An 11983-nucleotide genomic window follows, 5' to 3' on the forward strand; every position below is an offset into this window, starting at 1 on the left:
TATGGAGGACTGTTTCCTGATCCTGGTAGAGTAGACTACAATGCCGGCTGTTCTGACTCACAGATTGTAAGTACGTTTTTTTTATATATAAATGTGACGAGTGGGGGCAGGGCCGAGAGCCATGGGAACGGAGCGAGGCCGGTGGAGTAATTGATAATGAGCGACACCTGCACCACTCACCGGTCTCGAGTCCCACGGAGGTGCTCCGGAAGGATAAAAGGAGGAGCTACGACAGATTCAAACGCGAGTTTTCAGCAGTGTAGAGTAGCGCTTGTGGTTTGTCATTTCTCTGATCACAAATGCAGACATGGTTTTGTGTTTACGCGGCGCGATGCAACGCGTAAAAAGACAGTATAATCATTATAATCCGTAAATATGTCCCCACTGGATGCAACAAATGCCTCGTTTATAATGGGTTTTAATGTTTTTGTCTCATCGCTCCAGCCGGACAGGGCATCACAGTATGGTAGGGGCGTAACATTTCAATCACACGCTTGAGGTATTCGGCCAATCACAATGCACTGGATAGCTGGCCAACCAGAGCACACCTCACTTCTCAGACCGATGAGCTTTGTAAAAATCGACGCATTTCAGAAAGGCGGGGCATAATGTGTGTTAGTGTTTTTTTAACCTTAAACCGCATAAACACATTTCATTACACCAAATACACACAAAAAAAATATTTTTAGCAACATCATATGACCCCTTTAAATAAATCAATAAATCCTCTACTCTGTTGTCTCCTCTGAGGCTGGGACTCTAAATAGTGTTCTGTGCTCGTCTGTGCAGCCAATGACAGAACAGTTAGCATGTTTTGCTAAAACTTTCGCCATGGCATTAGAGCTGGTACACCGTTGTCGCTTGCTAAATCAAAATGATGACGCCGTGGGTGGAAACTTACAGATTAAGGGGCGGTAATATTATAATGAGATCCCTTTGCCACGTCACCAAGGGAGCGAAATCAGACGCGCTCGTTTTCTCAGGCGCTTGCAGAAAAGGCTTACCAGAACTAAGTTACTGGGTTAATCTTTTTCACGTTTCCTTGGTTGGTAGATACACCGGGGACCTGATTATAGCACTTAAAACCTGGAAAATTCAGATTTTCATGATATGCCAGCTTTAAAGCATCTTGATTACTTTAGATAGAATAATAAAACACAAAGGATATTAGGGCTTTTCTCAGAAATAACTTCCCTTTTCTGAGGCCTTTTTGGAACGACTTTTAACCAGCTTGTGTCAAGGTTTAGAAGAATAGAGTAGAGCATCTCTTGATAGTCTCTGCAAGTAATACAAATTCAAAGGGTCACACAGTAATTGTTATTCTTCTACTGTTTTCCATAGTAGCCAATGCCCTCTAGACTATAACCCAGCTCAGCTCTCGGTGCTCCATGCTTCCTTCCACATTTTTACTGCCACTTCAAATAAGAGTCAATATTACACCCATACCCTTTATGAGGTTCTGTCTGCACTGAGAAAAATGTGCCCTATTAAGACCAAACAAGACCAGGTTGTTTAGACTTAAATCACTTCCTTTGGGCAAAACATTGGTGCCCATAGAAGAGCCAGAGTCGTCCTCTGAAACAAGTTTCTGCTCTATTATAGGTTTCCTAAATTATAATGACACAATGTTTCTGAGCTCTCCAAGATCGCTAAACCTTTTAACAATACTCTCAAAAGATATCTGCCTGGCTTTACCCCAAGAGAACGAACAAAAGAGATAGATGAAACCTGCTCTGGTCTGAAAACAGTCCTATCATTATATACCTTCACCAATGCTTAATCATCCTGACATGGACAAAGACCTACACCTGAACTCACACAACTTTGTTGCAAACTGATGAACAAACGGCTTATATTACTCCTTGCTGATAACACTTTCCAGGAAAGATCAACTCGATTATCCCATATTTAACAGTAGTGGCTCTATACTGTGTGACACAAGGTATTAAAGTCACTGAAATCGCTGTATAATCATTTTCACCTCCACACTCCCCACCACTTCAAACATTTTATCCACATATATTTGAGATACATAAAAAATATATGGTGCAAACAACACCAAATTAACACTGTATACATTTAAAAAGCTTTAGTTTGATGTACAGCAATGCTTTTTGTTTCCTCAATGCTGAATATGTATGTTCCTTACAACTATTCTGTGTCACTGTGAGAAGAGACAAAAATAGAGAGGGGTGAAATGGAACCACAGTGATTTTTAAGCTGAGTACCTGAATAATAAACCAAACAACTAATCCTGCTGAACCTAATGTGAATTCACTACTCGTCATTTAACATATGCTCAAACAGAGATGAGACTCATTGTAAGAGGATTTTGAGATGAATCTAAAGGTTTTCTATCTTGGGAAATTGTTTTGACTTTGATCCATCTGTTTCCATGCAATTTCCTTTTGTTCTCTGCATATAAATCTAAAGTTAACAAAGCTGAGTAGAAGAATTTCCAACATAAAATAAGGTAGATTAAGTTAGGAACATCTTGTTAGATGTTCTTTGCTGTTCTTCTTGCTCCTCTCATCTCATCTCTCTTGTTTTCTACCTCACGTCATAGGCGTAGATTTGTTTTTTGTACTTTTTTTATGTTGAAAATAATTTAGTATGACATGCTGGTAAATTAAGCATTGACCGCTACAGGGTTCTTGTTAGAGAACTCATGAGTCATGCGTGTGATGTTGAACTTTCAATGACTGCTAATCAAAGGGTTAATAGTAGGCAAGTGTAAGGTTTACAAACACTACAAATAATTAGCCTAGTTATTATGGTTCCTTTATGAACAATAAATAAACAGTAATGATAAATCAAATGTGAAAAATACAAAAATATTAAATAATAGGCATAAATAAATGTCATACTTAGTTCAATTTAATATTTTCATACTTGTTTTAACTTTAAATGAAATCAATAAGCTAAGTCACAAAATCATTTGCCTTGTACAGACATAACACTACGCACAGGACTCAAAATGAACATATCGTCATCAGCTTTGAATACCACTGCAAAAAACATAGGCTACATCCATACTCACATTACATGCAAATATCAGCATTAATGTAAACAGCATTGAGTTATCTTAAAACCAGAGCATGGCATCTTGCAAATGTGTAAAGTACAAATTAATCTCTTTAAATATATACCATCCACATGCAAAATTGTCTCTAAAATTCAAAATATTATGCATTGACCCCCTCCTGGCTGCCAATGTTCAGGCTATACCACAGTTTTGAACATTAGCACCTACCTAGTTTTACAGAGCATATTGTGTAATGCTCCACAATTGCTCCATTCTTAATGAACTCAGAACAAAGAGTTCAGACTTTCTGTTCAATGCACTTCAAATGAAACCTATATACCACTGCCTCGTCTCACCGCTTCCAACCATCTGTTACCTATCGTCCTCTCTCTGTCTCTCACACACACACACACACACACACACACACACACACACATTCTATATGTAAAATGAGGTAGAGTGAGGGGAAAGTAGCAATGCTAAATGCAAGCCTTTGATCAAGAGGGTTTGATCACCAATGTGAAATGGCACCACAGAGCAGCATGTAAAGCACAGGCAGATGGCTCTGTCCCCAGACAAGCTATGTGTTTCAAATCTATTACAATTATGTTGTGAATAATTTGTGTACAATTTCTGTATTTGTCTTTTTTTTAAACACTGTCTATAATAGATAAAAGGGTGCAGACTTTGTAACCTAAGTGATAAAAAGCAAAAAAAGAATGAAAGTGTTGTTTAATTAATATATATCCAGAAAAGAAATTCTCCTGGCTCTCAACTAATGGGCCAGGGCAAATTCAGCATACTTCCAAATGCACAGTGCAAAAACTAAAAAAAAAAAATTAAAAAAAAAACTTACATAAATAAAAATTAAATCTTGCATAAAACATAAAATAAAACACTCCCAGTTTCCATGTCAATAAAAAAAGTTTCAAAGCAAGCAGCATTGTCATAATTACTGCAGAAATACAATAAGAATTAAAGCTGCAAGCAGCGATGAAAGGGCCTTCGCACCCAGGCTCACCGCCAAATTGATAAGCAATATAGACGACGCCATTGTTTACAATACAACTGGAGCACATGCCGCTGAGGTGAGGGTCGGGACGTTTAGACGCGCACTAGAGGCGGTTTAGCCAATCACAACACACTGGACCAGCTAACCAATCTGAGCCCATCGCCTATTTCTGAGGGAGGGGCTTCATACAAGCAGGAAATGATCAGCGCATTTATAGGAGAAGGGACAGAGTGGTGTGGAATAAAGGTAAATTATGTGAAAAATAATGCATTTTTAAAAAAAACAAAGCATTAACAAGTTAGACTGCACCCCATAAACACAATAAAGCCTAGAAAAAAAACAGTCAACCACCCCTTTAAAGTGGTAAATATAGGAAGAATATGCCAAAGTCATTTATATCTGCCAAATTTCCTGCTGCCAACAGGTGGCGCTATGATTATAACTGAATATTGGCCTTAAGATATGTTAAGGCCAGGACTCTTATCAAACATGTGAAGTTTGGGGCAGATCAGACATTGCATGCTCAAGTTAGTATGAAACAAGTCATTTCCTGTTGCCAGCAGGTGGCGCTATAATTATAACTGAATATTGGCCTTTAGATTTGTTCAGGCCAGGACTCTTATAAAACGTGTGAAGATTGGGGCAGATTGGGCATTGTATGCATGAGTTACAACAACTTCCTGTTTGATGGTATTAAAAGCATGCTTTAGCACTTAGTAGATGTTGCTAGCATGCTTGAACATATTTCTAGCATGTTTAGCACACAATGGCATATTTTACTGTGTTGCTAAAAGTGCATCACAGTATTAAACATGTCACTGCCCATTGCCAGTAGGTCGCGCTATAACTATAACTGAATATGAGCATGTAGATGTCTTCAGGCCAGGAGTCTAATCAAATGTGTGAAGTTTGAGGCAGATTGGACATTGTATGCATGAGTTGCAACAACTTACTGTTTGATGGCGTTAAATAGCATGCTTTAGCACTTAGTAAATGTTGCTAGCATGTTTGAGCATGTTTCTAACATGTTTAGCACACAATGGCATATTTTACTGTCTTGCTAATAGTGCATCACAGTGTTAAACATGTCACTTCCCATTGACAGTAGGTGGCGCTATGACTATAACTGAATCTTGGCATGTTGATGTGTTCAGGCCAGTACTCTCATCAAACATGTTAAGTTTCGGACAGATTGGACACTGCATGCCTGAGTTACATCAACTTCCTGTTTCACTGCATTGCTTTATTACTTAGCTAACTGTTGCTAGCATGTTTTAGCATGTTTCTAGCATGTTGCCAGCCTATTTAACACTTGCTGACGCTTTTTAATATGTTCCTAGGAGTCCATAACAGTGTTAACCATGACACTTCCTGTTGCCAGGAGGTGGCGCTATGACTATAACTGAATATGGGCATGGCCATGTGTTCAGGACAGAACACCTATCAAACGTGTGAAGTTTGGGGCAGATCGGACATTGCTTGTCTGAGTTACAGCAACTTCCCGTTTCATGGCGAAACATCAAATTTTGCCAGGCCGCCAGGGACATGCCCTTTGACGAAAACTCAAGATCTTCGCAATTTAACGTCACAAAGGCCTTATGATAACCCTCACCAAATTTAGCATGCTTTAGCACTTAGTAGATGTTGCTAGCATGCTTGAACATATTTCTAGCATGTTTAGCACACAATGGCATATTTTACTGTGTTGCTAAAAGTGCATCACAGTATTAAACATGTCACTGCCCATTGCCAGTAGGTCGCGCTATAACTATAACTGAATATGAGCATGTAGATGTCTTCAGGCCAGGAGTCTAATCAAATGTGTGAAGTTTGAGGCAGATTGGACATTGTATGCATGAGTTGCAACAACTTACTGTTTGATGGCGTTAAATAGCATGCTTTAGCACTTAGTAAATGTTGCTAGCATGTTTGAGCATGTTTCTAACATGTTTAGCACACAATGGCATATTTTACTGTCTTGCTAATAGTGCATCACAGTGTTAAACATGTCACTTCCCATTGACAGTAGGTGGCGCTATGACTATAACTGAATCTTGGCATGTTGATGTGTTCAGGCCAGTACTCTCATCAAACATGTTAAGTTTCGGACAGATTGGACACTGCATGCCTGAGTTACATCAACTTCCTGTTTCACTGCATTGCTTTATTACTTAGCTAACTGTTGCTAGCATGTTTTAGCATGTTTCTAGCATGTTGCCAGCCTATTTAACACTTGCTGACGCTTTTTAATATGTTCCTAGGAGTCCATAACAGTGTTAACCATGACACTTCCTGTTGCCAGGAGGTGGCGCTATGACTATAACTGAATATGGGCATGGCCATGTGTTCAGGACAGAACACCTATCAAACGTGTGAAGTTTGGGGCAGATCGGACATTGCTTGTCTGAGTTACAGCAACTTCCCGTTTCATGGCGAAACATCAAATTTTGCCAGGCCGCCAGGGACATGCCCTTTGACGAAAACTCAAGATCTTCGCAATTTAACGTCACAAAGGCCTTATGATAACCCTCACCAAATTTGAAGATGATCATATTAAAACTGTAGGAGGAGTTCGTCAAAATACGAGGCCTGGAAATGGCAAAAACTGCACAAAAATCGTACAAAAAAATTCAAAATAACGTACTACCTGTTGGGTTTTATACCAAGAGACTTTTTTGAAGGTAATGGTGTGTTACATGTGTGTACCGATTTTCGTACCTGTACGTAAAACGTAGCTTGAGGCGCACTCCTTTGAAATTTGACAGGTGGCGCTATTGAGCCATTTTGCCACACCCACTTCTGAAACCCATATCAGATGTAAATTTTTGCCAGTTCTGATGTATGTGCATGAGTTTTGGAGCATGTTTAGGCCCTCAAAAATGCGATTCACTTTGGAGAAGAAGAAGAAGAAGAAGAAGAAACGGAGCAATTCCAATAGGGTCCTAGGCTCGGGCCCTAAATATCTTATATCCTAAATAATAGTCAATACAGAGAGAATTTGAATATTGCGATAATCTAGACTTCAAGTAGAAAAGGTAGAGAACCATTGCTCTAGTATATATCTGTCTACAGATATTCTGCAAGAACACATAATGGTTCACATGATGAATACTTCAGTCTAACACATGGAGCCTTAATAGTTTGTCATGCGGTAAAAGGATTTTTTGTATAGTTTCATATATATTGTGACTGACAGCACAATGACACTCTATTGAATCACTTTGCCGTGTGCTTATTCAAACCAGAAAGAATCATTTGTTCTTCTTTGCACATGATTGAATCAGCTCTGAATCACACAGGTGATGAGGAGGTGTGTTCCACAGACAGCGGCAGAAACTTCAAAGGACTTCAGAAAGCTATGGTTCCTTCACTGGAGTGTGTGATCTGACTTTGATGGTTATCCTTACGCATGTTTGAATCACCAGCTACTGCCTCTAATGTCCCGAGAACCGTACGGTTTCTTTGGTTATTATCTATACAGCTCCGGCTGCCGTTTCCACCCCAAACTCAGGAAGATCTTGGAGCAAAAACCGCTCTGTTTAGTTCAAATAATTATCTCCTCAAAACAAGCTTGCTGTCAGTCATCCTAATGTTTATTTATACATTCATTGTTATTTGTGCCTAATTCTGTTTTAGGTTTATCTGTAAGCTTTTTTCCCTGCCCTATTTTTCTAAACAGTTGCTATAGAAACATACCAGAAGGAAAGTCTTATTGAAGAATTTTCTCCAGTGCCAGATTGTTCCTGCAAAGCCCATCCTGGAGAACAGAAACAAGCTGGTTCTGGCAGGCAGGTTTAATAAGCTGTCCCAAGACACTCCACAACAACCCTTCACCTAAAGCCCCAGCAGTCCTGCATCACGGCATCTTCAGCACACCCCTCTCTCCAAAACACGTGTCATCCACTCCTGAGCAGCTCTGTGAACAGTGAGCAGTAATTGTATGATAATACAGAAGGTGCATTCAGTGCTGGGATGGTGCTGTTCCTGCTTGTTTTATTGAAAATGGTACACGGGCCACAAAAGAGACAGATTGCTCGGCCTGGTGGCTCCTGTTGCTGTATCATTAGCCAGCCCTAATTGGATATTAATGACTGTGCTTTTCCATTACAGCAAACGGCACACCTGACAACATTAATATTGTGGGGAGATAAGAGGAAACGGCCAAACTACCTCTGTGATTCCAAAAAGAGATGTGCTTAATGAACTAAAGGACTGATAGGGAAAAGGACTTCCTTTCTGTCAACAGAACCTTTTCCTAGGATGCCTGTACATGTTTTTAAGCATTTTTTCTGCAGCTAAAAAAAGAAAACTAATCTCAACTCAACTTTAAAATAAAATCTAAACTAAAGTTAAATGAAGATAAAACAATAAAATATAAAAGAAAAGAAAATGAAAAACTTAATTTAAGCGGAATCAGGGTATCTTCCGATCATTCGTTTTTTAATTTAATATTGAAATCTGAAAAATGAAAAAAAAAACGGCACATTTTTCATTTGTTCAAACAAAACGAAAAATCAATAATTTGGCTTCATTTTTCGTTTTTAGGTTCAGGGATAGAAAACGAATAAGTAACTTGAATATTCGATCTCTACATGTGGGCGGGAATGAAACGCCCCTCTCCGCTGATTGATCAACCAAACATTTAATGGTCTTAAAAAAAACATAATAAGAGTCCTCCACTTCTATGAATTCTTAATGTGTTTATTTCTACTACATTTTATCTCTTTCTCTTCATCAAACAGCAAGATTAACAAATGGCTTGACACAAACCGTATGGAGGCAGAGCCTAGACAGAAAATGTATTTTGTGTAGGCATAAATTCCGCAACCTACCCGTGAAATATTAGTTAATCTCATAAATATTAATTTACTTCGCACCTGCACTCACAACTACCTACTAGCCTAAATCTCTGGCACACCGCCTGAATTATTATAGCTAACCAAAAAAATGTACTATTAAAATCTGTGTGGCAAAGCTGTGCGATGCACTGCAGCGTGGGAAGAATGTATTGTAGACAAGCGCAGACCACTATTAATTTATGTGAACATAGGTAGTTTTAGACAATAAACTGAGTTTATTTAATTAATATTGAGTATTGGCCAGCTAACTGATGGCATACAAAATTGTTATTTTCTCTGTCAACTAAACGAAAGTCACAGAACCGTTGTGTGACTGACTCACAGCAGGCGCATAGAGTGGTGTATCATTTCTGAATGTATGAGAATGAGAGTCTTTGAAAAACCCATTATTATAGACAACAATGCAATTACCAATTATTATAGACAGCCGCTTGATTTTATTCCTAAATGAATGAATGAAGCATTTTGAACAAATTGATTGAACAAAAGGCTCCTTTATTAACACAATGACTTACCGCCACCTAGTGGCGATATTACTTTCATAATTCAAGTATCATTTCATTTTATTCATATTTCTGTAGAAAAGAAAAAAAATATATGTGCTGTGAAGGTAAATTACACAAAGTAATTTCTTCTCATATCTGTCATATTTAAGTTGCTCCTTTGTCTAAAACGCAGCGTATTGTCTAACACAAAAGCTATGACTGTATGTTCACATAAATTGATAGTGGTCTGTGCTTCACTACAATACATTCCGCCGCGCTGCAGTGTGTTGCGCAGATTTGCCACACAGGTTTTGATAGTTAGCTATAATAGATCAGGCGGTGTGCCAAAGGACCAAAGGCTCTGCCTCGGTACGGTTTGTGTCAAGCCATTCATTAATCTGGCTGTTTGATAAAGATAAAAAGATAAAATGTAGTAGAAATAAACATGTTAAGAATCCATAGAAGCGGATGACACTTATGTTTTTTAAGGACTATTATTATGTTGTAATGTTTGGTTGACCAATCAGCGGAGAGGGGCGTTTCATTCCCGCCCACATGTAGAGATCGAATATTCAAATTGCGTATAAATGAAGCCGGATTCTTGATTTTTAGTTTTGTTTGAACAATTGAAAAATGAAATATGTGCAGTTTTTCATTTTTCAGATTCCAATATTAAATTAAAAAGCGAATGATCAGAAGATACCCTGATTAAGCGGCTATGTGAGATGCTTTTCAAGTCCTGTACCAAAAATATTTAAATACATTTTGAAGTATCATTAACTGTGGCATTTAGCCCCAGACTACAATTAAACACTGCTCCAACATGACTCACGAGACAGACATCTCATAATCGATTTATATTATGAAGCTTATTGAATTACAAACATTTATTGTAAACCTTAATTTATCTTAAACTGCTGGGATAAAGTACATCATAACAGATTTCATATTAATTATTTAAAAATCTGAGTTTTCTTAAAAGCACTTTGTCTTTAGAATTCTTTCTTATACTTACTTGTAAACCTGATAGACAAAATCATGGACAATTCAGATGCCCTCACACCAACACACTCTTTGCTCAGCAAGGGATACATAATTGCCAATTAATGCAAGGCAGGTGCAAAGAGGAAATGAGAAAAAGGAGAGATGTTAAAAGCGATCCCAACACATTAGCCAGTCCCTCTTAGATCTGTAGTAAACAAATTCCCTTTAAATTAAATCCAACCCCTCTGAGGCCAATCATACCAAAGAATGAAGAGAATAACTTCAGTGAGGTTTAGCAAACTCACTAATTGCATTTTTAAATGAAGGTGAATTGTTTTTGTGCTAAAAGGTGAAATCTAATGAATCGGTCTTGAGATCAAAGAGCAGTTAAAGCCGAGTTTGGCTGCAAGAAAAGTATACACTGGCATGTTAGTGCACTCTTTGTTAAGAAATACTGTGCTTATTCAGAATGACTCTAAAAGATGAACACTAGGTGATATAGCGAGCAATCGAGACATATTTGTAACGATTTTGCTGAAGGGATTGAATTCCCATCCTTATGAAAGTGTTAAGACGGATGTTTCAATATAGTGTCTCTGATTTAAACTTAATTACCAAACAGTACAAGAGTTGGGAAGTTCAGTGCATTTCTGTGAATTAGTTCAAATTGTTTCAAAACTCAAGACTAAATCAAATTCTGAAAGATTTGCTTATGATTAACAAATGACTCTGAGTTGGCTTAAATTAATCAAACACATATAGTACAACCAGTGCAATCTGATTCACAAACAAACGGTTATCATGAATCTTTTTTTTTTTTTAAGTTACTAAGTTTCAAATCAGTCTGATGAATCCTTCACTGACTGAACAGAAAGTTACACATACACAATATATATATATATATATATATATATATATATATATAGTGAAGTACATATAAGAAAATATAAAATATACAGTACACACTGTTTCAAAGTAGCTTTACAGAAATTCACAATGTCAATGTTTATTATATCTTATAGTCACTTATAGAGCTGAATGATGGGATAATGTCCAACACCCTGTAGCTGTGACTATATTCGCTATATAACATGACCTCAAGCGTCTTACTGCTGAATTATCACAACAGAAATTTACATAGTTGATTTGGTTTAATTACACTGAAAAAATGGTAACATCTAAACTAGTTATATTTCAGTCAAAAATAATATTTAATATCGCTGAATCAACCTAAATATGTTCATCTGTATCAACAAAACAATTTTCATGGATTAAATCAGGTAGAATTAGCTTTTCAATATAATAATTACAATTTAGCACTTTTTACAGTGTAGGCAAAACGTCAAATGTTCTGTAGACACTGAAGCAGAACGATAAGACCGTGTGATTATATAACACATGTAATCACAACAACTGCAATGAGAAAAGAGTAAAAAGGCAAATCAAGTGGGCTGAAGTGCTTCACATTTTCCAGCCTTTGTCTCGAAGAGAGTTGCAGTCACCGATTAGTTAGCTCGGACATTTGTTTCAGGCTAATGGGGCATGAACGTGGAGGCAGTGCCGTCAGAGGCTGAGCTTAAAGACACTAATTACAGCCTCCTGCTGAGACGCCGTCCAC

At 37.7% G+C, this 11983-nt stretch overlaps 1 long non-coding RNA gene across 1 annotated transcript in view; it reads right to left on the reverse strand.

Moving 5' to 3' along the window:
* Positions 1–7615: 7615 nt before the first annotated feature.
* Positions 7616–11983, reverse strand: part of LOC107668122 (uncharacterized) — a 61846-nt gene continuing 57478 nt past the window's right edge. Inside the window, exon 3 of the long non-coding RNA XR_001631852.1 lies at positions 7616–7953. This is a non-coding gene — a long non-coding RNA (uncharacterized LOC107668122). The remainder of the gene's footprint in view (positions 7954–11983) is intronic.

Source organism: Sinocyclocheilus anshuiensis, unplaced genomic scaffold (genome assembly GCF_001515605.1).
Source record: "Sinocyclocheilus anshuiensis isolate Anshui unplaced genomic scaffold, SAMN03320099.WGS_v1.1 scaffold1024, whole genome shotgun sequence".
Taxonomy (NCBI): domain Eukaryota; kingdom Metazoa; phylum Chordata; class Actinopteri; order Cypriniformes; family Cyprinidae; genus Sinocyclocheilus; species Sinocyclocheilus anshuiensis.